Source organism: Pan troglodytes, chromosome 23 (genome assembly GCF_028858775.2).
Source record: "Pan troglodytes isolate AG18354 chromosome 23, NHGRI_mPanTro3-v2.0_pri, whole genome shotgun sequence".
Taxonomy (NCBI): Eukaryota; Metazoa; Chordata; class Mammalia; order Primates; family Hominidae; genus Pan; species Pan troglodytes.
Genome location: NC_086016.1, coordinates 32,082,997 through 32,096,603, shown reverse-complemented (window position 1 = coordinate 32,096,603; position 13,607 = coordinate 32,082,997). Strand labels below are relative to the sequence as shown.

At 38.9% G+C, this 13,607-nt stretch overlaps 1 protein-coding gene across 11 annotated transcripts in view; it reads right to left on the bottom strand.

The window, feature by feature from the left end:
* The window catches only part of MTMR3 (myotubularin related protein 3), a 144,791-nt gene that overhangs the window by 68,088 nt on the left and 63,096 nt on the right, over positions 1-13,607 (bottom strand). For 9 of the 11 annotated variants that reach the window (XM_009438152.5, XM_001138269.6, XM_001137834.6 and 6 more), the window contains exon 2: positions 2,705-2,757. The gene's annotated coding sequence lies outside the window, so the exon portion shown is untranslated. Of the gene's footprint in view, positions 1-2,704; positions 2,758-3,445; positions 3,522-13,607 lie in introns of all 11 variants that reach the window. The other 2 variants (XM_063808124.1, XM_063808125.1) reach the window with 1 other exon arrangement.

Here is a 13,607-nt window from a genome sequence, read left to right as displayed (position 1 = left end):
GTGTCAAAAAAAATAAAAAATAAAAAAATAACACTTTTACAAATTTACATTATTATGGCAATACAAATATTAAATGCTACAGAGCCAAGTAATATGTTATTACGTTTCTGGCCAGCACAGTGGCACACATCTGTAATCCCAGCACTTTGGGAGTCTGAGACAGATGGATCACTGGAAATCAGGAGTTCGAGACCAGCCTGGCCAACATAGTGAAACCCCGTCTCTACTAAAAACACAAAAATTAGCCAGGAGTGGTGGAGCATGCCTGTAATCCCAGCTACTCAGGAAGCTGAGGCAGGAGAATTGCTTGAACCCAGCAGGTGGAGGCTGCAGTGAGCCGAGGTCGCGCCACCACACTCCAGCCTGGGTGACAGAACAAGACTCTGTCTCAAAAATAAATACGTAAATAAAATAAAAAGGATTACATTTCCTTCACTACAGATCTAATCTGCAACACTCCCCCACCCCCCTGGCTAAATGAAGATTAAGATTCCTATTCCAAGCCTGAAGGTGAAATAACCTTTCTTTCCTTAATATATGAGAATTTGACAGCTGGAACCTGCATGCTTCTCTCAGCTCCATCATCAGTACCACCCCATGATATGACTTCTCAGAAATCTTTACAGAAGCAAACCAACATTTAATCTTCCTACTGAACATGGAATCTCATCTTTCAGGCACCTGTTAAAGAGAAATTACTCAATTCCTTATCAAAAACTAAAACTTATACTTGCAAAGAATACCTCAAGTAATACACGGAGCAACTTGGACTACAAGGGCACAGATTATATATACCCTATGATCCTCCACTATACAGAAAAGTGGGGAAAAAACAGTAACCTAAATCAACAAGACTATGCTGACCAATCTCTACTAAAACCAATCTATTCTCCTCCCCTATTCTTACCAAAACAAAAATCCTAGTCAAGAAGAATTTATACTGAGAAGGCATTGGTATCCCGGGAATCTAGGAGTGTTTCTATGAACTGACAATTCAAATATCAATATAGTTCTTGCCTTCAAGGGCATTCCCAATCCTGTGGGGGTGACCGACACATATAACTAATAAGACAAGAGTATGTTAAGAGATACAGAAATTTAATTCCATGGTAATGCAAAAAGCAGAGAAAGAGATTCTGAGCTGGGCACTTAAGGAAGACTTTCTGGAAGACTCAAGCTTTTAATAACTGAACCAGCCAAATTTTGAGCCACTGAGACAAGAGGGGAGCAGGAATGGCATGGCGGCAGAGTAAGACAAAAAAGCACCTTGGAGAGTATTTGAGAGACAGGAGGTAGGTCAGTGTGGCTACAAGAGATGAACTTGGTACACAGAGAAAACAGGTGACAAGCTGTTTGAAGCCTACCTGTAAAGAACCTGAAATGTTATGCTAAGGAGTTTGATCCTTGTTCTAGAGGCAATAGCAAGGCAACAGTTCCTGAACAAGGAAATGATCTGGATTTAGGAACTTAAAACCAAGGCAATAACTTGTCTTCTAATAAAACTGTACTACAGTTCCCTAAACAGGTGGCAGAAACAAGAGGCACTAATAAAGATTTACCTAGTAAGAGACACACAAAGGTCTATGAAAAGGACATTTTATGAAAAAGGACAAGGTTTAGTAGCCACACTGGAGAAAGAACTCGCAAATTTTTCAGAACTTGTTTTTCTCATTAAAATTCATATTTGCACTACAGTAATCCCCTGCCTTATCCTCGGGGAACATGTTCCAAGACCCCCTGTGGATCCCTGAAACTACAGGTAGTACTGAAAACTATATATATATATATATATATATATATATATATATATATATATATAGTTTTTCCTCTACATATGTACCTATGATAAAGTTTACTTTATAAATTAGAAACAGTGACAGATTAACAACAACTAATAACAAAATAGAACAAGCAACAATACACTATAATGAAAGTCATATGAATGTGTAGTGTCTCTCTTTCTCGCTCTCTTGATATTTTAGTACTTTTGGACCTTGGATCACTGAACCTTGGAAAGCAAAAGAAGGTAAGGGGGAACTGCTGAACTAACTCTAGTAATAAGAGGTCTTATTTTTCATATAGATATATACCAATTTAAGAAAACTCAAAACAAGAAGCAAGTTTGAATTTAAAAGAACTATATCAGCCTGGGCAACAGAACGAGATCCTGTCTCTACAAAAAAAGTTTCCAAACTAGCCAGGCCTGATGGCACACACCTGTAGTCCCAGCAACTGGGAGGCTGAGGCAGGAGGACTGCTGTAGCCCAGGGGTTCAAGGCTGCAGTGAGCTATAATCACCTAACTGTACTCCAGCCTGGGAAACACAGCAAGACTGTCTCAAAAAATATATCAATAAATAAATAAATAAATAAAAACAACTGGAGATTGATAACATCTATTTATTTTAGACAAATGATTAGTGCTGCAACTCAAAATCTCAACTTAAATACAAGTTTTCCAGTACACTATTACAGTGCAATTATATATAGAAAAAGTGACCTGGTATGAGACCTAGTGAAAAAAAAAAAAAAATCACGTGTAAGGACACTAAAGTGAACATAGAAAAACTCATCTAAATAATCATGGACATTGACAAACAGATCCCCAAAAATCAACCTGTAAATTAATTTTTCCTTGCCTCGAAACAGCAGAGAGAGAGTATTGGAGGGGGGCGGGGGTGGCAGGAGGGGAGAAACAAACTTACCAAATGAAGTTTGTCCCAAGAACTTTTTCTACTAGGAGGTTTCACAAGGAAGTCTGCAAAAGAAAAAACAGTTATTTTATAATGACAAATATCCTAAGAATCAAGTTAAGCCACTTAGATCTCCCCACAAGACCTTTCTCTACCAGTCATAATGCTATGACAATGAGATTTTTAAATTGGTGCAACATGGAGTATTTAGTCAACCACAGATTTTAGAATGTTTATAACTGCACAGAACAGACCCAGTCAAGCCTTAGCATGCCTTCAGAAATTGCAGAACTGTAGAGAACAGAGCTTTTCAAACCCCACAGAGAGGCTTATTTAAGTTTTTCTCAGTCAAGCAAGCATCATTTCTGGTGGCTTCTTGGGTAAATCGTTGCCAATACAGGAACAGGTACTTTACAAAACTAAAAAGATCACAGACACTCCAGGCTTGGACTTAGTTTAAGGTGTTTTGTACACATAATTGGCTTCTATCAAGGGATCTGTCCTTTTGTTTAAGAAAAAGGGTAAGGAGAATATGGTAGAAAAACAAACAATTCAGCCAGGCACGGTAGCTCACACCTGTAATCCCAGCACTTTGGGAGGCCGAGGCAGGCGGATCACTTGAGGTCAGGAGTTAGAGACCAGCCTGGTGAACATGGCAAAACCCCGTCTCTACTAAAAATACAAAAATTAGCTGGGTGTGGTGGCATGCGCCTGTGATCCCAGCTATTCAGGAGGCTGAGGCAGGACAATTACTTGAACACAAGACGTGGAGGTTTCAGTGAGCCGAGATCACGCCACTGCACTCCAGCCTGGGCAATAAAGTGAGACTCTGTCTCAAAAAAACAAAACAAAAACAAAGAATTCTTGTCACCAGTAGGCAACAATCTGAACTTTACAGAGACAAAACATCTAATCGACCTGTTCCTTTGTGACAATTTCTCTAAAGCTGTGCAAACACGACTCATCCATTTGAGCTGTTTAAATGACATGGAGTCACATAAATGAACAAGATTGCTCAGAATATCAAAACTCTGAAATTAAGAAGTCAAGGCCAGGCGCGGTGGCTCATGCCTGTAATCCCAGCACTTTGGGAGGCCAAGGTGGGTGGATCACCTGAGGTCAAGAGTTCAAGACCAGCCTGGCCAACACAGCGAAACCCCAGCTCTACTAAAAATACAAAAATTAGCTGGGTGTCGTGGGGCACACCTGTAGTCCCAGCTACTCAGGAGGCTGAGGCACAAGAATCACTCAAACCCGGGAGGTGGAGGTTGCAGTGAGCTGAGATTGCGCCACTGCGCTCCAGCCTTGGCGACAGTGTGAGATTCCATCTCAAAAAAGAAAAGAAAAAAAAAGTCAGTAAAATATGGTACATTATTAACTAAGAACCATAAAGGAAAGCTAAATATGCAACAATGAAGTGTCTTAACCATTTTAAACATAATATTTTTGCCTCCCCAATAACTTTTATGTTTTATAACTCAGGCCATATTATTCACACACACTATATGACAATGAAAATAGCTACTCATAATTTGCAACTTCAGAGATGAACTGTATTTAGTATGAAGACCAGTCTTGCTATTAAGTATTTAGTATGAAGACCAGTCTTGCTATTAAGTTGCTTAACTAAGTATTAAATACAACATAGTACAGCAGGAAAGTTGAGGGATTTGTAAATCTGTAGAACCTTTTCCTGCAAGAGTATAATTCTACCTGAGTATTTGCATGAAATATATACTATTACAAATTATTTTCCTTTTTATTTTTCCTTTTTATTAGAGCAAGGACATTATATTGCTTTTTAAAAATTATGTCTGGCCAGGTGCAATGACTCATACCTCTAATCCCAACACTTTGGGAGGCTGAGGCAGGAGGATCACTGGAGCCAGGAGCTCAAGACCAGTCCAGGCAACATGGGAAGACCTCATCTCTATAAAAATTTAAAAAGCTGGGCATAGCAGTACACACCTGTGGTCCTAGCTACTCAGAAGGCTGAGATGGGAGGATGGCTTGGGCCCGGGAGGTCAAGGCTGCAGTGAGCCACAATGGTGCCACTGCACTCCAGCCTGGCCAACAAAGTAAGACCCTAGATTGTCACAACAACAACAACAACCAACAAAATAATGGAAAAAAAGGAAGCAGAGCAAGTTGTCAAAAATAACTGAAAAATTTTAAGGCTTATGGTAACTAGAAAAAGGATATTATCATTAAGAAATGAAGGGTAGATCCCAATGAAGTTATCGAGCTATGACATGCTGGCTTTAACAGTGACCTCCCAAGTAGATGTACGTCCAACAGGTAAATTGGGGGAGAAATGGTTCAAGAGACAGGTCAAGTCGAAGGGCAAGAATGAATTGATGGTGCTAGATTTAATTCAGGAAAATCACTATATCTGCTGTAAAAGCTATCTGACATGTTCTAAAAATCACGTGATAATTTATTCTGTCAAAAAGATGAGGTATCTTCAGTAATACAGAAGTGTTTGTGTAAAGTTTCCACAGGTGCTGATTAACTTCCAAGAGATGGACCAGAGATTCAACAAAAAAGGTTCGGGTAGGTGGGCTTAATGCTGGCAAAGACTATTCTTCCCAATAACCACAGTCAAACATCTGCTTGGTTAGAAACAGTGTGTCATTGTGAAACATTGCGAGCAAATTAAAAACTGCTCATGCCTCTTAGGACTATTTGTCAGATAAGGGCCATGTAGACAGGGCGTGGTGGCTCATGCCTATAATCTTAGCACTCTGGGAGGCCGAAGTGGGAGGACTGCTTGAAGCCAGAAGTTTGAGACCAGCCTATACAATAAAGAAATACCCCCATCTCTACAAAAAATAAAAATAAAATAAAATAAAAATTTTTAATTAGCCAGCCATGGTGGCACACATTTGTAGTCCCAGGTACTCGGGAGGCTGAGGCAGGAAGGTTGCTTGAGCCCAGGAGTCCGAGGTTGCAGCGAGCTATGATTACAATGCTGTACTCTCAGCCTAGATGACAGTGAGACCTCGTCTCTTTTAAATTTAAGAGACAAAAAAAAAAAAAAAAAGACTCATTTGAAAGAAAAAAAAAGGGCCAAGTAGAGGTGAGTCTGAAAGAAGCTCTCTGGTACCATAAGGTACCTTCCCATGATACCAGTCATGTATATACCTTAAGGAATAAGAGTAGTTATGTTTGGGTAACCTTGAACATTCACATATTAGTAGAGGTAGCAGAATGTAATGTGGTTGCATTAAATCTAAGCAATTACCTAAAAGTAACAAGAGATGCTTAAACACATTAAGCACTAAGGAACAGACAAACAGGGAAGAGGGGTGGGCAGGGTTGTTAGGTTCCATCTCCAAGAGGGGTATAAATAAATACACCTTTCTGGAAGTTATCTGAAATAAGAGGGTAAAACTTTCACCATCACATATTGGTACACATATTGTCCCATATGGACAGGATTTTGTCCATTGTAAAAGATAACCCTGAAGAAGTAAAAATATACTAAATTATTAAATACTACAGTATTGGATATCATCATGCAGCTTTCACTGGAGAGGGGGACCTAACACAATATACTCTAAGTCCCTTTCTGTAAAATAATGAGGTAATGACTAAAACGAAGGGCACAGAGGCCCTAAGAAGGCCAAAAAGGAATGGATATATTTAGCACCTACACAGAACTGTTTATGTGATCATCGATGTGCCACCTAGCACATCAGCTTCAACAAGGGCAAAGAGGCATACCAATTTGTACCGTTTATATAATAAAAGAACCCCAGCTACAAAAACTAGTAAGTCTGAACCAAATTCATGAGGGAAAACTAAGAGGCTCTGGCCAGGCCTCCTAAAATGTTGAGGGGTACTGGGGACTAAAGCAGCACTTTTTTGGCTGAGATACAGTTTAACTTCAAAAGAACAACAGAATACTTTCTACATAGTCCTGTCTTTCAAATGAACGATAATTAAGAGTCAAAACCTTAAGGCAACACTGAATAATTTTAAAACAATCTTTTCACTTTCGCTGATGTTAAAATAGATTTTTTTACACATGCATTTAATATTAAGAAACAGATCCAGAGAAAAATTTGAGTGTAGAGGCAGTATTTTAAAAATTCAAGAGGTGCAAAATTTTAAGAAGTAGATTTACAACCGCCACAATTTTAGGTGATTTTTTTCAGCTTGTTAGTGTTTCCTTTCTTAAGTCTATTAACTTTTCACATATCAGAAACTAGAATTCTGTAGCATGTTGGGTAAGACCATTCTATGGTGGGAAGATAAATTAATCATGAGCATTAACCAAAACCCACTGTGTAAAACTACTATAGGTTAGTCTTACTCCCTGCTCAAGTTTTCTAAAACCTCTGTTGTTGAAGTCAACTATAAATGAAAACAGACGAGGAGAGAGTTAAAAGCATGGCTACATTCAGCTACTGTGGTAAGTGGTGGATGTTCATTCAATGTGTTTTTCTGAGTGATGGGCACTATTCTAGGAACTAGAAATACAGCAATGAACAAAACAAAGTTCCTACCCTCACACAACTGCCATTCCAGGGTCAGGTGTGATATCCTCACAGGGCTCAATGCTCCTAGTGTGACTTTTTCCCTATTGATGACCATGCATTGAAAAAGATAAAAAAATATAAATATAAAATTCTGTCATTGTCCTGGTTCAATGAGACCTCCAACTAACATGATTTAAAAAAAAAAACACACACACACACCAGAAGCTATGTGTCTTTTCTATCTCTTTGGAAACATTAAGGTCTGGAAGTTTTCAGGGTTCCAGATGCAACTTCATGATCAGCATACTGCATTTCTCTGCCAGCTGTGGGGCACAGATAAGCAGCTAAAATATTATCATTTCCTAAGCAAGAAACAACCATCCTCTCCCGAGGGGGAAAAAAATCTAGTAAGTTGTCAGAATCCAAGCTGAACTCCAAGTTATAATCATTTCTTATACCAAAAAACCTTTACTCAAGGCGGGTAGATGGCTTCAGCCTAGGAGTTCGAGACCAGCCTCGGCAACATGATGAAACCATCATCTACAAAAAAACCCACAAAAATTAGCTGGGCGTGGTGGCACATGCTTGTAGTCCCAGCTACTAGGAGGCTGAGGTGGGCGGATTACTTCAGCCCAGGAGGCAGAGGTTGCAGTGAGCCATGATCGAGCCACTACACGACACTCCACTTGATAGAGTGAGAGACTGTCTCAAAAAAAAAAAAAAAAAAACCTTTACTTGTAATAAATCACTTGAACCAGCAACACTTAAGATAATTTCCACTATTAACAAGTGAAAACTCTGTTTCAATAGATAATGACCAAAAGATCAATCATGTGTAAGTATGTAACTACATACGAGGTACAGAGTATGTTGTTTATTCTTTATTTACATAAATTGACCTTTTTAATGTGGGAAAGGTTCTAAATACATTCTTCAAAAGAAGTTCTGCAATAGACAGAATCTGAAACAGTAGGTTAGTGATTAATGCTTAAAAATCACTCGTCTTCATTTAGTGGTGTTTCCAGATGTAAACCCAAAAATGTGAGAAATGAAAAGCAAAGTAATTACACACTAACATTTTTAGACAACAGGCTGGTTGCATTTCACATGCACCTTATTGCTTTATACATCTCAACAGGGAAGAGGAGGCAGCCCTGACCATGTTCTCAGAAAAGATTAACTGCAAGTAAACCAACCTTAACAAATTTCATTGGTACCCTTCTAAATAACTTATTTTACAAGCATTTTCCTTTTAAACTCAACCCTTATACAAGAGATAGGGGGTAGGGGAATATCAGCCATATATAATATCTTTAGCACCAGAAGAGATTAAAACCAAAGATCACATACAATCTGCTAAAAACGGTAAAAATTAAATTTTTAAGAATGAATATAAAAGTATATCTTCTGATTTGCTCCTTATATTCCCTTCTACATGCAGAACACATTCACTTTATACTTTTTTTTTGAGACTGAGTCTCACTCTATCGCCAGGCTGGAGTGCAGTGGCGCGATCTTGGCTCACTGCAACCTCTGCCTCCTGGGTTCAAGCAATTCTCCTGCCTCAGCCTCCCAAGTAGCTGAGATTACAAGCTCATGCCACCACGCCCAGCTAATTTATGTATTTTCAGTAGAGATGGGGTTTCACCACGTGGGCCAGGATGGTCTCGATCTCTTGACCTCGTGATCCACCTGCCTCGGCCTCCCAACGTGCTAGGATTACAGGCGTAAGCCACTGCGCCCGGCCCACTTTATACTTTTAACTCAGATATACTGATATATCATTAACAAGATGGTAAGGAAGTTCTGTAAGTAATCTGTAAAGTTATTTTCTGAATCTATGTCCTCTATGAAATATCACAAGGTAGGCATTATTTTACTATAGAAATTAAGAGTTTAAAATCTAATTTTATAAGGCAGCATTTAGGTTTACCATCGGAAAGAAATGTTCCCAGCCAGTCGTGGTGGTGGCCCATGCCTATAATCCCAGTACTCTGGGAGGCTGAGATGGGCAGATCACGCGGTGAGGAGTTTGAGACCGGCCTGACTAACATGGTGAAACCCCGTCTCTACTAAAAATACAAAAATTATCTGGGCATGGTGGTGTGCATCTGTAATCCCAGCTACTCAGGAGGCTGAGGCAGCAGAATTGCTTGAACCCAGGAGGCGGAGGTTGCAGTGAGCTGAGATCACGCCACTGCACTCCAGCCTGGGCGACAGAGTGAAATTCCATCTCAAAAAATAAAAAAAATAAAAAAAATATAAAAACAGAAATGTTCCCTATCTCCTAAGGAAAAAACCCTTATAATTTCACAGAAAACAAAAGACATACTTAAATCTGAGTTGTTCAGAAATCACAGAAAATCCAGACATTCAAGCATTAGAAATTAACTGAGTTTAAAGCCACGCAGAATCATTTTATCTAAGTGCCAGAGGTACTTCAATATTTATAACTGCTTTGGAAAGATCAGAAAGACTAGCTCCAGCCTCGGAAAAAGGTTTCCTGACTTTTGTTCTTTTGACTATTTCCAAGGTCTACCTTTGGGAAATTAACAGAAGGCAAATTCTTGCACACTCATTCATGTCCTGCTTCTTGCTCTCAGTTAACCTCTGGTGAAGAGGAAAGAAGTTAACTACAATTCCTCCTGTTCTCCCCGACACCTTGCCCCAAATCAGTGTCTTCAATAGCAATGCCTAAATCAAATGGAAATAAAAGATATTCTAGAAATTCATACTTCCTTGGAAGTATGGAAACTTAAATTTTCCTAATTATAATCTTGTGATGACTTCTGCCCCTCTTAAACATACATAATTTTATCTTTAACACTAGACCGACGACTCTCCTTCCTCCCTCATACCAATCAAAGAATAAAATCTTAATTTCATTTTCTTGGACAAAAAGACCCAAAATAATCAATCTCCACGAAGAGGAGTAGTTTTAAAAACAGGTTCTCAAAAAGTTTTTTTTTAATAAGGTTTAAATTAAGAGCTCCTATTCTCACGTACTCAACAGAAAACTAATCAATGAGACAGGCAGCAAAGACCAGAAATGTGGAATGTGTGTGTTTTTTGTGGGTTTATGTGTACGTGTGTTGTTTTTTTTGGGGGGGGGGCGGGGGACAGAGTCTTACTTTATCACCCAGGCTGGAGTGCAGTGGCATGATCTCGGCTCACTGCAACCTCTGCCTCCTGGGTTCCAGTGATTCTCCTGCTTCAGCCTCCTGAATAGCTGGGACTACATGTGCCTGCCACCACACCAGGCTAATTTTTGTACTTTTAGTACAGATGGGGTGTTTCACCATGTTGGCCAGGCTGGTCTCGAACTCCTGACCTCAGGTGATCTGCCCGCCTTGGCCTCCCAAAGTGCTGGGATTACAGGCATGAGCCACCACGCCTGGCGCGCGTGCACGTGCGCGCGCGTGTGTGTGTTTTAAGACAGGGCCTCGGGGGTGGGTGGGTGGGTGGGTGTGTGTGTGTGTGTGTGTGTGTGTGTGTGTGTGTGTTTTAAGACAGGGCCTCGCTGTCGCCCAGGCTAGAGTGCAGTGGCATGATCGTGGCTCACTGCAGCATCAACCTTTCAGGCTCAAGCGATCCTCTCACTCCAGCCTCCTGAGTAGTTGGGACTACAGACACATGCCACCATGCCTGGCTCATTTTTACTGTTGTGGTTTTTTGTAGAGATGTGGTCTCATTGGTCTTGAACTCCTAGGCTCAAGCAATCCTCCTGCCTCAGCCTCCCAAAGTGTTGGAATTACAGGCATGAGTCATAGCACCTGGCCGGGTTTTTTGGCTTTTTTTTTTTTAGACAATAATATGTTTTTATTATTTCATGATAAAAACATCAGTATCTTTTTGAAAGGTACAAAATTTACACTGCTTATTCTAATATGCTTTGTTTCTAGATCTTACCACAAAAAGACAAATTTCTAAACTCCATCCTTTTTATATTATCCCTCTCCCTTCACAGTTGCCTAAGAGGTTTCTTTTCCAGGAAGACAACTTAATTTGAAGGCTGGCTTGCCATTAGAACTCAAGAGTACGCCCATATATAAATAAGCATGCCATTCCTATTCTGTGTAGGTATTTGAGATATTAAACATAAATTCTAGAAGACATTTGGAAGTAAACTACACTCAAAAAATATCTATCAGTATCCCAAACCTAGCTAACCTGCATACTGCTTATCAGTATAAGAATGTTTTATTTTGAATGTTAATGAATGTTAATGTTATTGTCTCCCCATCTGTAAACAAAAAGATTCTTAAAAGTTCTGGCTCCTGCCACACAGTTTTATGCAGAATAACAGACATCAAAAATCGACAAGGACCAGAAAGCTGAATGAAAATGCAGACGCATCCTTTAAGCATACAACTCAACAATGAAAAGGAACAGATTTGAATTTTTAACTGCTGTCATCACAATTGAAAACTGTCCAACTCTCGCTAACCAAGAGGTACATTCAAAGACAGACAAAATTCAAATACTAGAGGCTATGTGAAATGAAAATAATCCCCTCTTCTACTGGCCTAGTTAAAATTTGTATTCTGGCATTTAGGTAGGGGGCTACTCATATTTTTGAAAACACGCCAATAAAAACCCCAACAACCTCCAATAACCACACACCACAATGCAGGCTCTGTTTAAATGATGAGCTCAAATACCTACCCTTTCAAAGCAATTCTCAGATTATTAAATGGCCAAAAGACCAGAAACTGTCTTGACCTGAACACCATCTTCAATTCAACATACCCCCAGAAAAGACCCACCTTTTTAAAGTTAGTAATATTTATCTCATGTAAACTAGAGGAATACATGTGACTGCCATCCAAATACATACAAGAAGAAAATGAACTTTTTCAGCTAAAGCCAAAAAGTAGAATTCATCAACATGCTTTACTTAAGGAAGGCAAAAGTACCAAGTTAAATCAGAGCTAACAAGTAGTAAAAGGAATTTCTCCCCGTATGCTTTTAAGTAACTGCATTTAAATCAATGACTCAGAAAAATTCAGACAGACCAAACCTTGAATTTAAAAAATTCTTACACCATCATTTTACTTAACTCAGGAAACTGGGAGGCAGGGGTTTTTTTTGGTTTTTTTTTTTTTTTTTTTAGCATACTGGCTAAATTAACTTTTGTCATAAGAGGAAAACTTTCTCAAACATACAGCCTAATAGAAACCTATCCTCATACATTATGGAGTATATTAAGTATATTGTTTATACATCAAAAACTTAAGTACTATACAATTCAGCATTTAAAAAAAACAATCCACACAGACAAGTAATTGGAATTCTCAAGTTGCCAACAAGCCTGTGAATTAAGAATAATATTACATTTCCAAAGTCAATCTGAGCTACTTATTTTTCTTGCATTTTCCAACATAAAAATCATTTGTCAAAGGAGCTATGTTGGAAAGAGGAGAAAGAAATAATATGTTTATCCAAGCTCTCTGGTAAAATCAGACCTGTGATTGGATAACAGATTCTGCACTACTACTGTTCAGTCAGAACATGTATATATGTTAAAATGCTGGAAACATAAGAACCTTGGAAAGAACTTACACTTTTTCTTTTCTAATGATTTACATCTTCAACAGTTTCCTTACAATCTAACCTAAACCCTATATTCTAAAGCATATAGTTATTTTTTCAATGGGAGTACTCTATTACCAGTATTTCCATGCCGTGGTATATATTATCATTGGTGATATCTGAGATTAAACAGAACATAAACAAGTATCTTTTTAAGAACTATATTTGCGCTACTGAGCATTTTTTAAATTTTACCTTTTATTCAGTCTGAGATGCCATCAAATTCAAGACACACTATTAATTTACATACCACTAGAAAAAAAAAACTTTTCCAATTCAACTATAACATGCCATTGTCTTTAAGATGCACTCCCATTTGGTATACAGATACTGCAAAAAAAATATGCAGGTAGTACATTAATGAGAGGTTTGAATGATATTGCCCTAATACTAATACAAATTCTTCATATAGAGAAACTGCTACAAAAATCATTTCCTCCGGATTCCTTGTTCCCTCATTTTTCTTCATAAGACATTTTTCTAATCCATTAACAGTCTGAAACCATTCATGAACAGGCCTGACCTGGTGCACATGCAACAGGATCAGTCCTTCCCACAGAAATGATAAGCCTTTCTCTCGAGCCCTCAGCTACTAGCAGAGAGCTCCCCAAATAACCCTCAACCCTGACTGCTATTGCTAGCACATGACCACAGATTACCAGATCTCCTCTAGGTTGTCAATCTAGCACCTTTACCTCTATCCTAAACAGAATCCATCATCTGCCTCCCTCTCCTCTCTCTTCTCCCCACCACAGCTCCTTAATACTCCTTTGGGAATCACAGTTGTTCTAGGTATTCCAGTCTAGAAACCATTTGACTATTTCCAATGACAAAATCTG